The sequence below is a fragment of the Dipodomys merriami genome, unplaced genomic scaffold (genome assembly GCF_024711535.1).
Source record: "Dipodomys merriami isolate MVZ:Mamm:240054 unplaced genomic scaffold, mDipMer1.0.p SCAF_40, whole genome shotgun sequence".
Lineage (NCBI taxonomy): Eukaryota > Metazoa > Chordata > Mammalia > Rodentia > Heteromyidae > Dipodomys > Dipodomys merriami.
In genome coordinates this window covers 6,990,716-7,004,874 of record NW_027205604.1, presented here as the reverse complement: position 1 = coordinate 7,004,874, position 14,159 = coordinate 6,990,716, and the positions used below count along the sequence as shown (strand labels likewise).

The window sequence follows — 14,159 nt, the reverse complement described above, 5'->3', positions numbered from 1 at the left end:
TGCAGCCAATTTATAGAAAGGCTTAATTTCTCCCACGACTGTTTTGAAAGCAATGCCCCAGAAGACAAGTCTCTTCCCCAAATGCACTCTCATATCTTTTCTTTCTGTAGATGTGGTTTCTTCCCCTGGTAATGTATAGCTAGGGAAATCCTACATATAATGTACTCTACCTCTGGGGGAGTTCATGTCACCTTGCACACACCTTAAGATGCTTTCATGAATTCCAGAATGGGTTTGCCAATCTCTCTGCACACATGACCAAGATTTCCAAGAAAGTCTTGATTAACTTGGAAGGGCAGTGTTTAGCACTGAGCTGGCACAAAGAAAAGGTTCAAGTGCTAATTGCTGAATTAAAAGAAGGAAAGCCTAGATAGCCAATGACTTCTCAAAGCACAGTTTATGTAAGTGTGGTAGAAAGTTCCTAAAGCAAGAGCCTATGTACATTCTCCTTATGAAACTGAGAAAAATAAACATTTACAACTCTGTCCTGACCAAAAGTTAATTTCTGTTTCCAAGAATTAAAGTCTGAATCCAGACCCAACACTGAGGGCCCCCCACACTGATAATCCTAATTACTCAAGAGGATGAGACTTAGAGGATATCAGTTCAAAACCAAAGCAGGCAGAAAAGTCTGCCATACTCCATTTCCAAATAACCAGCAAAAAGCTAAGCTGGAGGCATGGCTCAAGTGGTAGAATACCAGCTGTGAGGAAGAAAGCTGCAAGTGTGAGGCCCTCTCTTCAAGCCATAGTAAAGGCATACAAGAGAAGGGAAAAAGAATTTAAATGAGAGACAACAGGATTGAGGTTTTTATGCCCTTCTTCCCTCCCTCCCTCCCTCCCTCCCTTTCTTTTCTTTCTTTTGTGCTAGTCCTGGGGCTTGAACTCAGGGCCTGGGTGCTGCCCCTGAGATTTTTTTTTTTCCCTCCAGGCTAGTGCTCTAGCACTTGAACCACCACACACTTCTGGCTTTTCCTGAATAGCTTATTGGAGATAAGCTCTCACAGACTTTTCCTGCCCAGCTGGCTTTGAACACCAGTTCTCAGATCTCAGACTTGTAAGTAGCTAAGATTACAGGCATACAGTGGCCTACCTGTTCATTTCTTTTGAACATCAATATCTGTATCAGGATGAGATCCTGAAAATGCAAAATCTGAAACTTTTGGAGCACCAATATGGAAAGTTCCACAGCTGAGGTTTTTTTGCCTCAAAACACAGGCTCCCTAATATTTAACGTGAACTTCAGACTCTGTGTTTAGGATGTGTAACAAGTAAATAAATTTTTGTCTGTATTTGGGTCCTAGTCTCAATATAACTCATTATGTATATGCAAGTATTAAATCCAAAACAGTTCCAATCCCAAGTATTTCCAATAAGATACTCAACCTGTATTTAGTGTAAAAGAATATAGAGGTTCTATAATTAGATAGGGTAGTCAAAACATAGTCTTGTGAATATATTTAATATCACTGAGTTGTAGCCAATAAAAATGTGAACTTTATAATATGCAAATTATAACTTAATAGACCCATTGTTTAAAGAAAGAATATAGAGGACTGTTTTAATTATTAAATAAAAGATATTTGCTCATCTGGTCTCATCAATAAAAACACAACAAAGTTATTGTTACCTAAAAACAAATCCTATTATTAGCTAGATAGAGAAGGATAAGGCTCTAGTAGTGGTGTACAGAGACACAGAACATTTGTGTTCTTAAAAATGTAGATATATTGGGGCTGGGAAGGTGGCTCAGTGGTAGAGCACTTGTCTTGCATGCATGAGGCCCTGGGTTTGATTCCTCAGCACCACATAAGCAAAAAGAAAAAAGCCAGAAGTGGCGCTGTGGCTCAAGTGGTAGAGCACTAGCCTTGAGCTGAACAGCTGAGGGACAGCGCCCAGGCCCAGAGTTCAGGCCCCACAGCCGGACCCAAAAAAAATTTTTTTTTAAATGTAGATATCTTTCCATTAGTTTTAAAAGCAAATGTGAAATGCTATTAACTTTAATGAATTGCCAATGGCTGGTGAACTTCAAAACTCTGCACTTAGCTAATGAAAACATTACAAATGGTCTTAACTACTGATGATAAGCAGAGAAAGAAAATGAAATGTTGTGGGGGGAGGAGCGGGATGGGGATTTCACAACCCATAAGAGATTCACATCTTAGTCAATAATTGTAGCATCCATTCATCTTGGTCAGATGCCAGAAATGAAGAAATACTGATCTGTTTTCACCCAATGTCTCTCTATATAAAACAGCTGTGCTGGGTGCTGTGGTTCACGCCTATAATCCTAGCAGGAGGCTGAGAGATCTGAGAACTGAGGTTCAAAGCCAGCCTGGGCAGAAAAGTCTGAGAGACTTTTAACCTCCAGTGAACCAGCAAAAAGCTAGAAGGAAAAGTGTGGCTGAAATGGTAGAGTGCCAGCCTTGAGCTAGAGCACCAGGCCTTGAAGTCAAGTACTTATACTGGCAAATACACCACACACACACACACACACAACAATTCCTTGTCATAAACCCCTAAATACACATAATTTACTAACCCTGCCTCTGTTGTAAAACTGACATAATAATTATTGCAGGGGTTGGAAGACAGAGACAGGCATGGAATCATCCAGAAAGAAACTTAAAGACTCACTCTTGGAAGCGCTCTTTCAAAGTCACTTGCAATAATGGCCAAGAGAGAACAAGATGGTGAGTTAGATAATTGTTCCAAAAATGAGATTTATACTCACTTAGGAATATGGAGGGGGTGTGTGTGTTAGATCATAGCTGCAGCTAGGTGTGGCAGCTGCTCTGACGTAAATGGGAGTGTTAGCATTAGGAGACAGGTCTTCACAGGGACGTGCCATGCCACACTCTCCATTTCCCTCCACTCTACTCAGGGCACCAGCATTCATCTCAGACAAGTGTCCCATAGGTGAGCTACAAAGCTGCAGAACCACCATGCCAGTTCTTGGATGTCTACGTCCACTTTGCTTTGATAGGAGAAATAAAGCACTCTCTCAAGCACCTCTGATAGTTAAGGCACAAGTCTTGATGGGGGAAGAAAATTAATGTGTTCTAGTTTTCCTAATTCCCTAAGCAATATACTTCTATGTCTTAAACTGCTACAGTGTGGGGCTGGGGTGTAGCTCGGTGGCAAGGCACTTGCCTAGCAAGTATAACATCATGGCTTCGATGCCCAAGACCAAAAAAGATTTTTAAAAAAATGCTACTTTATAAGGAGTAGTTATACTTCCTTTTAATGCTGGCCACATGGGAACAACTAAATGTTTAAGAAGATTGAAGCAGACAAATGGTCACAGGAAAAGCCCATCCTTGTGTTTCCATGAGCCTGGACTTTGGCAAAAATGAGGCTGCATTCAACCCCTTCACAAAGTCATGAACCTAAATTCACATGGGACTGAGCTCCCTAGGACATGCCGGTAGTTATATCCAAACCCAGTTATTTGACAGATTGTGCTCTAAAAAAGTTCACTCTGTTGTCCCTTCAGATAGGCTCTGTCTTTTCTTTTTTTGGGGGGGGGGGAGGGGGTCTGGTTGTGGGGCCTGAACTCTGGGCCTGGGCGCTGTCTCTCAGCTCTTTAGCTCAAGGCTAGCGCTCTACCACTTGAGCCACAGCGTCACTGCTTGGCTTTTTTCTTTTTGCTTATGTAGTGCTGAGGAATTGAACCCAGGGCCTCAGGCATACAAGGCAAGTGCTCTACCACTGAGCCACCTTCCCAGCCCAGGCTCTGTCTTTTCATGCTAGAGTTAAGTGTTTCCCCCAAACCAACAACCCTTAGTAGGTCCTGGCTGCACTTTTTTGCCCCATCAAACCATGTGGTCACTTTGAAGCCTGTCATTCAGCTCTGTAGCCCTGGCCTCATTGGCTGTCCACAAACATCACCACCAAGAGTGACTCCCTTGCTAGGTACTGGTGGCTCAAGCCTGTCAGCTACTCAGGAGGCTGAGATCTGAGGATGGTAGTTCAAAGCTAGCCCTGGCAGGAAAAGTCTGTGGACTCTTAGCTCAATTAATGAGAAATTAAAAAGCCACAAGTGGAGCTTGGCTCAAGTGGGTAGAGTGTTAACCTTGAGTGAACAAGTTCAGGCCCTGAGTTCATGCCCCAGGACTGGCACAGGAAAAAAAAAAAAAAGAATAGAGGAACATGAACACACACACACACACACGCACACACACACGCACACACACACACACACACACACACACTTGGCAGTGGCCTTGCCTGCTTCAGCTCTATTGTGTCCAGACACACCAGGCAGCTGAAACTAGGAGAGAAATAGTAAAAATAATACCAAGCCTGTGATGCAATGCAAGGGTGTGTGTGTGTGTGTGTGTGTGTGTGTGTGTGTGTGTGTGTGTGTGTGTGTGTGTGTGTGTGTGTGTGTGTGTGTGTGTGTGTGTGTGTGTGTGTGTGTGTGTGTGTGTGTGTGTGTGTGTGTGTGTGTGTGTGTGTGTGTGTGTGTGTGTGTAAGGGATTAATATGGAAAACACTGCCAGGAACATGAAACAGGCAGAAGCTGACGCTTTCCTTACCTTGAGTTTTAAGTCAATTTGTTTTCTCCTCGCTCTGACTATGCAAGGATGAATCAAAGTGCTCATGGGTCCCAATGTGTCAGCTGTCTTCCTGCCCCAGGGCCATTCATGTGACTCCTTTTCAGAGGAAGACAAAACTTGGGAACCACGCCTAGACACAATGAGTTGGCCTGTTCCCAGATTCCCACAAGGCTGCGGGAGCCTGGGCTCGGTGCTCCCTGCCATTTCCTTCCGTTCACAGCTGGGCCACCCTCTGCATGCCATAGCAGACGGTGGTCCCATCATGCACCTCATCGTGTTAGCTGCTCCTCCACTCCTGAGCTGCTGAGAGCAAGTGGAGACTGGGGAGTCTGAAGGGAAGTTCCTTCAGTGTAGGAGTAGAGGTTGCAGGGGGCGGGGGGGGGGGGGGGGGGGACTCGGGGTCCTCGGCCTGCAGATGCCCCAGCAGATCTATCTGCAAAGGGAGAAGTTGCCTCTGAGCAGGAGCTGGGATGAGCTGGCAGGAGAGAAACAAGGAGTTCTTTCTCTGCCCAGCCCAGATGGCTGAGGTGCCGGCAGCAAGTAGCTACAGGAAGAAGCGGAGAGGACTTGTGTGAGTCATGGAAAACAAACCCCAGCAATTTTAGGTTCTGGGTGACAAAGGGAGCCAGACATTTGTGCAGCCCTAAAAGCCATCCCTGCCCCCGCCCCCCAGGTCCCAGCATCTTTCTAGAGCTCCGTCTTGCAGATTCATAGATTTGAGAGGACAGACCCTGACCTCTGACTTCCTTGGCCTGGATCCCAGCCCCAGGAGGGCACCACCTACCGGGATGGGCCTCACCCACTGCCCTGGCTCCGGGTCAACCGGGAAGCAAAGCAGAGGATGCCATGGGGTGGGGCTCTGAACACAGGGAGGTGTCCAGATGCCACCAAGGCTGGGGGGGGGGAAGAAGGGGGGACACTTCACTAAGGGCCCTACAGAACAGCACAAGAACTGAGGACACTGTTTAAATCCATCCTCTACATTCTCACCCTACTGCATCTTTAGTTCATTTCCCCACCTCCCACATACACCCTTCTGATCCATTTCTTTCCAAACATTTCTATACTTTGCTACCAAGGGGAACTTGGGAAAACGGAACTCCAGTGGTGTGTCCAATTTTCAGGAATGTCATGAATCAGTTGTTAAACATAACAAGACTAAAAATAAAATGAAATATATATATATATAGGAGTATATTTGTACATGTTCTTATGAAGTATATGTCATACATTCTTTATCTAATAAATTTATAATTTATTAGTGAGGCACAAAAATTATTTACTAATAATTCATATACTATTAAATTTATAATTTAATACTGAGGTTAAAATATAATTTTACATCCAATAATTTGTAATTGTATTAATGCATTAATAAATTTACTTACTAATAATTTATTAGTAAAGTATAAAATATAATTTATTACCTAATAACTTTATAATTTATTGATTTATAAGTTATTAAATAAATGTATCTTATTGGATAATTGTCAATTTTATATTTATAATTTATTAGATAATAAATTGTTGAATATATTTATATTTACAATTCATTAGATAAAATTACAATTTATTAGATAATTATACTTTTATACCTCAGTATATAAACTATATATATATATATATATATATATACCTGTATATACATGTACACTATCACTCTTTGCATGAGGCCAGACTTCCAGTCCTTTGTCTCCTTAGCCCCTCCCCCACCCTTATCCCCAGAGGCATGCCAATCAAATATGTGGCTTCTGCAACCAGTGTGGTGCACAACTGTATCCTTCCCACCTTGTGCTCCTCTCCATCCTGTCCCTGTGAAACCAGGTTTTTAGACCACAGGCTGAAAGTCCCAGAGTCCCAAGATCCTTCCACTCATCCCCATCTGCCAAATAAACACGGGTGGTGAAGGGCAGTCATGGAAGGCAGCCCTTCAGGACATCTCCAGCTTGGCCATCGGGGAGCCCCCATCTTCCCTGCTGTTTGTCCCTCCTCTTCCCATCCATCCCAATATCAAGGCATGGCTCTATCATACTGCTCCTTTGCTGCTGAAGTGCAAACCTCAGGGACCTATTAATTCCCTTCCATTTCCATCTCTCTTATTCCCAATTCTATCTGTTCCCTGTTGTTCCTTCCCCAACACTATCCCCACACCATGCACCCTCTCCCTTGTGTCTCCTCTGGGAAGGAGTTACTGTCCCCCAAATGGCCTACCTGTCAAGTCCGTGTCCACGCATCAGGATCTTGCTTAACCCCTTCCTCTTCCATCAGGACTCTGACCTCATCTCTCCACACCCTGCTGTCCCTCCTAGGACTCAGACTTATTTCCCAGCAGTTAATCTTCAAATCATGGTTAGCTGATGTCAGCTGAGCCATGAGGGCAGTGGTTCTCAAATTGTGTGCTCTCCAAACCAGCAGCATCAGCAGCAGCTGGGAACTTGTTCGAAATGCAAATTCTCTCCCAACCAGACCTACTGAATCAGACACCAGGGTGAGGCCAGGGGCTGTGTTCTGCTGAGCCTTCCAGAGGAAAGGTACATGGGGAGAACCGCTGACCACAGTGCAAAGCCCCAGAGGAGAGATGATCATGGCTAACTCCTCACCAGCTCCAGACCCCAGACACAAACAGACCACAAGAGTTCCACAGGGATTTACAATTACAGACAGCTTGGGGTCACACTTAATGGCAGAGCCACCAAACTAGGATTCTTTCTAGCATGCCCAAAGTTCCTAATAGCAAATTTGGACTACTTGAACATATACATAAACACCTAGGGAAAGTAAAACATGCATGTATATGACAGATAATACCAATTCATAAGTCAGGTATGGGACTAGTATAATAAAACTCCTTTGCATAATTCACATATGCAAATGAGAAAAAAAGAGGAAGAAAAGGATTTTTAATCAATGACTTCAAAAAGATGAATTAGTTGAACTGGCCTTATATATGAATGAAATCAGGCACTGAATTTGTGATTTTCAAATCTCTTACACAATTCACTACCAAAACTATAAAAGTAAGTCAGCCCGGTACCAGAGGCCCATGCTTGCGATCTGATCATCATGATAAGAAGCCAGTCAGTGCAGAACAATCCAGGGGCTCTTATCTCCAATATACTAGCAAAAATACAGAAGTGAAGGTCTGGCTTAAGTGGTAGAGTTCCAGCTTTGAGAGAAAAAGCCAAGTGGGAGCTGAGGATCTTCAGTTCAAACTCCAGTTCTGGCACAAAAGCAAAACAAAATGCTATGGAATCAAAAGTAGAGCAAAGTGATAAGGGAGTATTTTCCAGCCTAAAGAAATGAATCTGAGGCAGGGCATCAGTGGCTCATGCCTATAATCCTCGCTACTGAGGAGGCTGAGATCTTGAGGATGGATGTTCAAAGCCAGCTCAACCAGGAAAGTCTGTGAAACTCTTATCTCCAATTAACCACCAGAAAGCTGGAGGTGGAGCTGTGGCTCAAAGTGGTAGAGTACTAACCTTGATAGCAAAAGCTCAGGGACAGTGCCCAGGCCCTGAGTTCAAACCCCACAACCAACAACAACAACAACAACAAAATGAGTCTGTGCTTTGAGAGAAACAAAGCCTCTGTTTTGAGGGCTATTCAGAACCCAAAGATCTCAGCCAGAGTAGAGACTTCTCCTGGAGTTATAATGTCACATTTGTTCCACCTTCTTCTGAGGATGATGGCCAGAGGGTCACAAAGCCAAATAACATTCAGCCTCTCCTTGTCCTGGACTAGATAAATCTGGGTGCCATGACATGAAATGCTATTCATCATTTCTAGTCATCCCTACTTATTAAATATGTGTGTTGTTTTAGGTTATAAACAGTTTTTGCAGTCCCCCTCCACCACCATCTCCCCCCCCCACCCCCAGTCCTTGGGCCTAGGGAATGGAAATCCACAAGGAACCTTTTGCTCAAGAGAAGTCATCTCATGAAGGTCCTGTGACTTAGTGAGTGCATAAATAACCTGAGTTATTTATAAAATCCTGGTTGGGCTGGGAATGTGTCTTAGTGGTAGAATCCTTGCCTAGCATGCATGAAGCCCTGGAATCGATTCCTCAATACCATATAAACAGAAAAAGGCGCTGTGGCTCAAGTGGTAGAGCACTAGCCTTGAGCAAAAGAAGCTCAAGGACAGTGCCCAGGTCCTGAATTCAAGCCCTAGGACTGACAAAAAAAAAAAAAACCCAAAAAACAAAACAGGTTGGCATCAGGAACTAATGTGGATGGATCCGGGCAGAGGGTGGACCTGAAAACAAAGCAGCAGAACCGAACATTGGCTATAATGTGTTAAAACAATGCTAACTACAGTTAGCTGTGGGAAAGATTTGTTCCTTCTGCTTAATTGCCACGCAGCCCCATGACTTCTCAACCTATTGCAATTTAAGTTAGTGCTCAAGAGTCTGCATATTGAGCATACTCTGTATTACTGAGTACCCTCAAGCCCTTGGCACTGTTTATTTGGTCGTAAGGGAAAACTCTTGAGGCCTGTCTAACCAGGTGTGTGTGTAAGAGAGAGAGCCCTAAGTTCAAGCCCCAGAATAGGTAGACATGTAGGTCAAGTCATCAGATACATGTCTGAGCAGCGTGGAGAGCCAACAGAGCCCTAGAGGACATGATTTCTAGACACCACATGGTGTCTTGGAAGGGACCCTGTATTTGAAAGAGAACAAATCTGAATAGCATAAGGATGTTAATTAATAATGTATCTGTACTGGTTCATTAAGCAACAAATGCACCATACAGCAAAGTAAGATGTTATTGTGCCCCTGGGGAATTTTCTCTACTATCTTTGTAACTTTTCTATAAATCTAAAACAAACGGATTGCTTTCATTTTTAAAAAGCAAGTACATTAAAAAGTATATTTTTAATGTTTTTTTTAATTTTGAGGTAGGGTTTCATATTTTTGTCTGAGACTGGCTGGGCACCATGATTCTCCTCCCTGCACCTCTTGAGTAGCTGGGAATGACATGCACACACCACCATACCTAACTTGTTGGTCAACATGAGGTCTCGCTAACTTTCTGCCTGGCCTAATCTTGAACTGTGATTCCCCCTGATCTCAGCCTCCTCTGTAAGCTGGGACTACAAGAATGTGCTATGGCATCTGCTCTCTGAACTTTTATTTATTTAATTTTTTTTAAAACAAAGGCATTAATTCTATTTATGAGGACTTAATCACCTCCCAAAGACCCCACTGCCATAATACCACTGCCCTGGTGTTGAAGATTTCAGCATAGGAATTTGAGGAGGCCATAAATACTGAGACCACAGCAACGTCCTTCAAAAGAGCAATTTGAAAATCACTGTCAAGGAAACTTGACCCATGCTCTCAGGAAAGCACCTGCTCCTCTCGGTTGGTGCAAGTCAGTCCTGATTCTGAGGCTTGTTGTTGGGCTGTAGGTTCTGTGCAGCTGGAAGTACAACGTAGATGGCCAAGCGCATGCGCAGTACAATATGGATTACCGCCCCCCCCCCCAAAAGAGCCTGGTTCTCTATTAAAACACAGCCTGCTCCGGACTACTGCAACGACAATCGGGTAAGGGTTCCCTGACAAGCTGTTGTCCACTTTCCAGGACAAACATCCAGGATGTACTTCAGGTTTCCTGGTGTCTGCCGCCCCAGCCCCCCATCTTCCCACCCAAAACTACTCCTGGTAGGAGTCAAAAACGGAAGCGAGCAAGGTAGCCCAAACCCATCACATTCACCCGCTCTTACCTACATTCACTTTCATCCATCCCCTTATTCTAGACGACTCACCCTGAGGAAGAACTGGTCGACCTGGGTCAAGGCCTTATACCTTCTCTCGAAGTGCAAAGGGCGCTGGGGCGAGAAGCTTGCGCTCTTCCACCTCTCAGGCGAAGGCAACACTTAGGCCCAGTACGAGGCACAGCTGCGCAGTGAATCGCCGGCGTGGGGCATCTGCCCTGCCGGAGAAAACAATTAGAAGACAGCTCTCCACACCAACACTAAATACAGTTAGCAAGAGCCGGGCGCCGGTGGCTCACACCTCTAATCCTAGCTACGCGGGAGGATCCCATTTGAAAGCCATCTAGGCAGGGACATCCATGGGATTCTCCTCTCCCATGAAGCAGCAAAACCTGGAAGCAAAGGAATGGTGCAAGTGGTAGAGCCTTGGGAAAAGCCAAGGGAATTCACTTGAGTTCAAGCCCCGGTGCTGACCTGTACAATTAATTGATGAGTTAATTAATTTAGTAATTTGGAGAGGCATCCATTTAACAAGGAATCAATAAGCTGCTCTCCTGGGGCTCGCATTCTTGGGTAGAAATCCAGTGAATCAGTAAACAAGACAGTTAATTCGTTGCAGGTTACAAGTGGAACAACACAAAACATAAAAATCTTTTCGGGAAATCTCGATCAACCTTGAAGAAAATGATTAGACACTATCTCCTTTTGTCCATTCAATGACTCCTTTCATTCCGCTGCCAGATACCTTACACTATGTACGCTGGCCCCAGGACCTTGCCTTCCCTAACCAAAGATGGTCAATGGTCCTGGCATATCCAAGGATTCTATTAACAAGCTAGATCTAAAACCTCCCCCAGAAAAAAGGCCTAGGGACCAGAGAAGATGGCTAAGAGAGTTTTCAGGCTTTGTTGATTAGTAATGGCTTAAAGACCATTAAGATCACTTCAAGATAAACCAGAAGAGAGACTGTCTTCCACTGTGTTGGACCTTTCCTAGGTTTTGCCCTTAGTGAAAACCTGGAGCCCAGGCTTTTCACAGAGAACTATAAACATGTGCACACCAGCCTTCTCTCTGTCTGATCTGTACCACTTTCTCTCTGTATTGTTCTCCCTCCTTTCCCTCTACTTCTCTCATGCTTATTTCTACTTCCCCTCTTTCAAATGTACTGTGCATAAAAGCCTTTAAAAAAAAAATCCTAGCGGGCTGGGAAGGTGGCTCAGTGGTAGAACGCTTGCCTTGCATGCCTGAGGCCCTGGGTTCGATACCTCAGCACCCCATAAGCAAAAAGAAAAAAAGCTGGAAGTGGCGCTGTGGCTCAAGTGGTAGAGCGCTAGCCCTGAGCTGAAGAGCTGAGGGACAGCGCCCAGGCCCAGAGTTCAGGTCCCAAGATCAGACCCCCCAAAAAAAAAAAAAAATCCTAACTACTCAAGAGGCTGAAATCTGAGGATGGCAGACTGTTATCACCAATGAACCAGCAAAAGCCTGTAAGTGGAGGTGTGACTCAAGGAGTAGAGCACTGGCCTTGAACAAAAAAGCTAAGCTAAGGACAACATCTTGTTCAAACCCCAGTACAGTAAAACTGTCCCCTTCCCTCCAAAATAGAGGGGGAAAAAAGAACCATGTAAGATACAAACATTTGTTTTCCTGCTTTTAATAGAAGTTTGCAGATTTATGTCCTTACAATTCTCCCCTACCCCCCTCTTCTCTCTCTCAACAAAACTTATTTTTATTTCCATGTTGCTTTTGGCTGGTTTTCTTTTGTATGTCAGAACCTTTCAAAAAGTTCCCAACTTTACATTTAAAATGCTCCCAAAAGATTGAGTACAAAATCAGATATGATCTCATACAGGGGAGCGCAGAGACATAGGCACCACAACAGCTGGAGGAAACCGGATTCCTCAGCCCTGAGCAAGACCTCCTGAGGTGGACTTCCTGCTCTGCCTACCTCCTGCACAATCTGAGCCTTGAACCAGCAGACTGGCTACAGTGGGCTCCCAGCAAGTACAAAACTACTGAAGTACTTTGCTCCTAAATGGCCAATACCTCTTGTTTGTTTATAAATACATCCCTGGCCTCCCAGACTTTTCCAAGAAAGAAAGAAAGAAAGAAAGAAAGAAAGAAAGAAAGAAAGAAAGAAAGAAAGAAAGAAAGAAAGAAAGAAAGAAAGAAAGAAAGAAAGAAAGAAAGAAAGAAAGAAAGAAAGAAAGAAAGAAAGAAAGAAAGAAAGAAAGAAAGGAAAGAAGAAAGAAAGAAAGAAAGAGAGAAAGAAAAAGAGAGAGAAAGAAAAGAAAGAAAGAAAGAGAAAGAAAAAGAGAGAGAAAGAGAGAGAAAAGAAAGAGAGAGAAAGAAAAGAAAGAAAGAAAGAATGGAAGGAAGGAAGGAAGGAAAGAAGGAAGGAAGGGATGGAGGGAGGGAAAAAAGAAGAGAGAGAGAAAGAGAAAAAGATAAAGAAAAAGAAAAGAAAAGAAAAACAAAAGGCTGGGCACCACTGGCTCATGCCTATAATCCTAGCCACTCAGAAGGCTGAGATCTAAGGATCATAGTTCAAGGCCAGCCCAGGCAGGAAAGTCCATGAAACTCTAATTTCCAATTAACCACACACACAAAAAAAACTGAAAGTGGAGCTATGGTTCAAGTGGTAGAGTGGTAGCCTTGAGCACAAAATCTCTGGGTCAATGTCCAGGCCCTGAGTTCAAGCCATAGGACTGACCCAAAAGTGGCGCTGCCACCTGCCCTAGTGGTGGACATAACCCTCCATTTCTGGACACACTCACACTCCATATGGCCTTCCTCTGCTGGGGGGAAAAAAAATGAAGGGAGGTGAACAGATGATTGCAATTAGGACAAATCATTTATCCCTAAGGAAAAGATGGAAGTATACACTCAGAAAAAGGACATTTGTTAGAGAGCTCGAACCTGGGGCAAAATTTCTCTGAAGACACTCAGGCCTATACAAAAGCTCTGCAATCAGAATTCCCGCAATGGAGGCCCAGCCCTGTCATGTGCTACCTGTGTGATCTTCCCGGCCTCCAACTACCGCTCCATAAAATGGGGATAAAAAAAAAAAGATTACCTCCTGTGCAGGGCTGTTTTGAGTATTAAATGTGTCCATGTTTGTAAACTGCTTCAAACAGTGTTTACCACTGGCTAAAGCATCGTCTAAGTGTTTAGTAACTGAACAATTCATCTTCTTTGGGCCCCACAACATTTTCTCAGCAATTTTTAGTTTTAATGATGAAAGTTTCGCAACAGAAAGATAAAAATCCTGTGACACTATAAAACAGTTACATAATACACAACTGTTGTTGAGTATCCCAGCACAAAAACATCTGGAATCCAGATTGCATGCTGCACTGCGGACTCAGAGACCAACGCCTGGGAATGTGGTCCTGCCAATGCAGGAGATGTGATTTGTACCATTCCCTTTCTAACCAGAAATGACCCAGGCTACGGGAAGGGAAGGTCACAGGTTTGCTCATTTTAACCCCATGACTACTTACTGTCTCTGAGTTGTTTCCCTCAAGACTAAGGTTCTACCACTTGAGCCACAGCTCCATTTCTGGGTTTTTTTTGTTATTGTTGTTGTTGTTTTTTTGGATGGTTAATTGGAGATTAGAATGTCATGGACTTTCCTGCTGGGCTGGTTTCAAACTGAGCCTCAGATCTTAGCATCCTAAGTAGCTAGTATTACAGGCATGAGCCTCTGTAGCAGCCCTTCCAGCAACTAATAACCACAGCCCAGAAAATGTGTGCTAGGACTGAAAGGCTTTATTCAGCACTACAAAGTATTGTGTTCAGGAGCAAAGCTATAGCCCCCAAACCAGCTCACCCACATAAAAAGTCAGGAATGGTAAATTTCATTGTGTGTATTTCACCACAATAA

At 43.9% G+C, this 14,159-nt stretch overlaps 1 protein-coding gene across 1 annotated transcript in view; it reads right to left on the bottom strand.

Annotated features, from left to right (window-relative positions):
• Pld1 (phospholipase D1) overlaps nucleotides 1-10,473 on the bottom strand; it is a 152,365-nt gene extending 141,892 nt beyond the window's left edge. The window contains exon 1 of the mRNA XM_069991897.1: nucleotides 10,328-10,473. The gene's annotated coding sequence lies outside the window, so the exon portion shown is untranslated. The remainder of the gene's footprint in view (nucleotides 1-10,327) is intronic.
• Nucleotides 10,474-14,159: the final 3,686 nt, after the last annotated feature.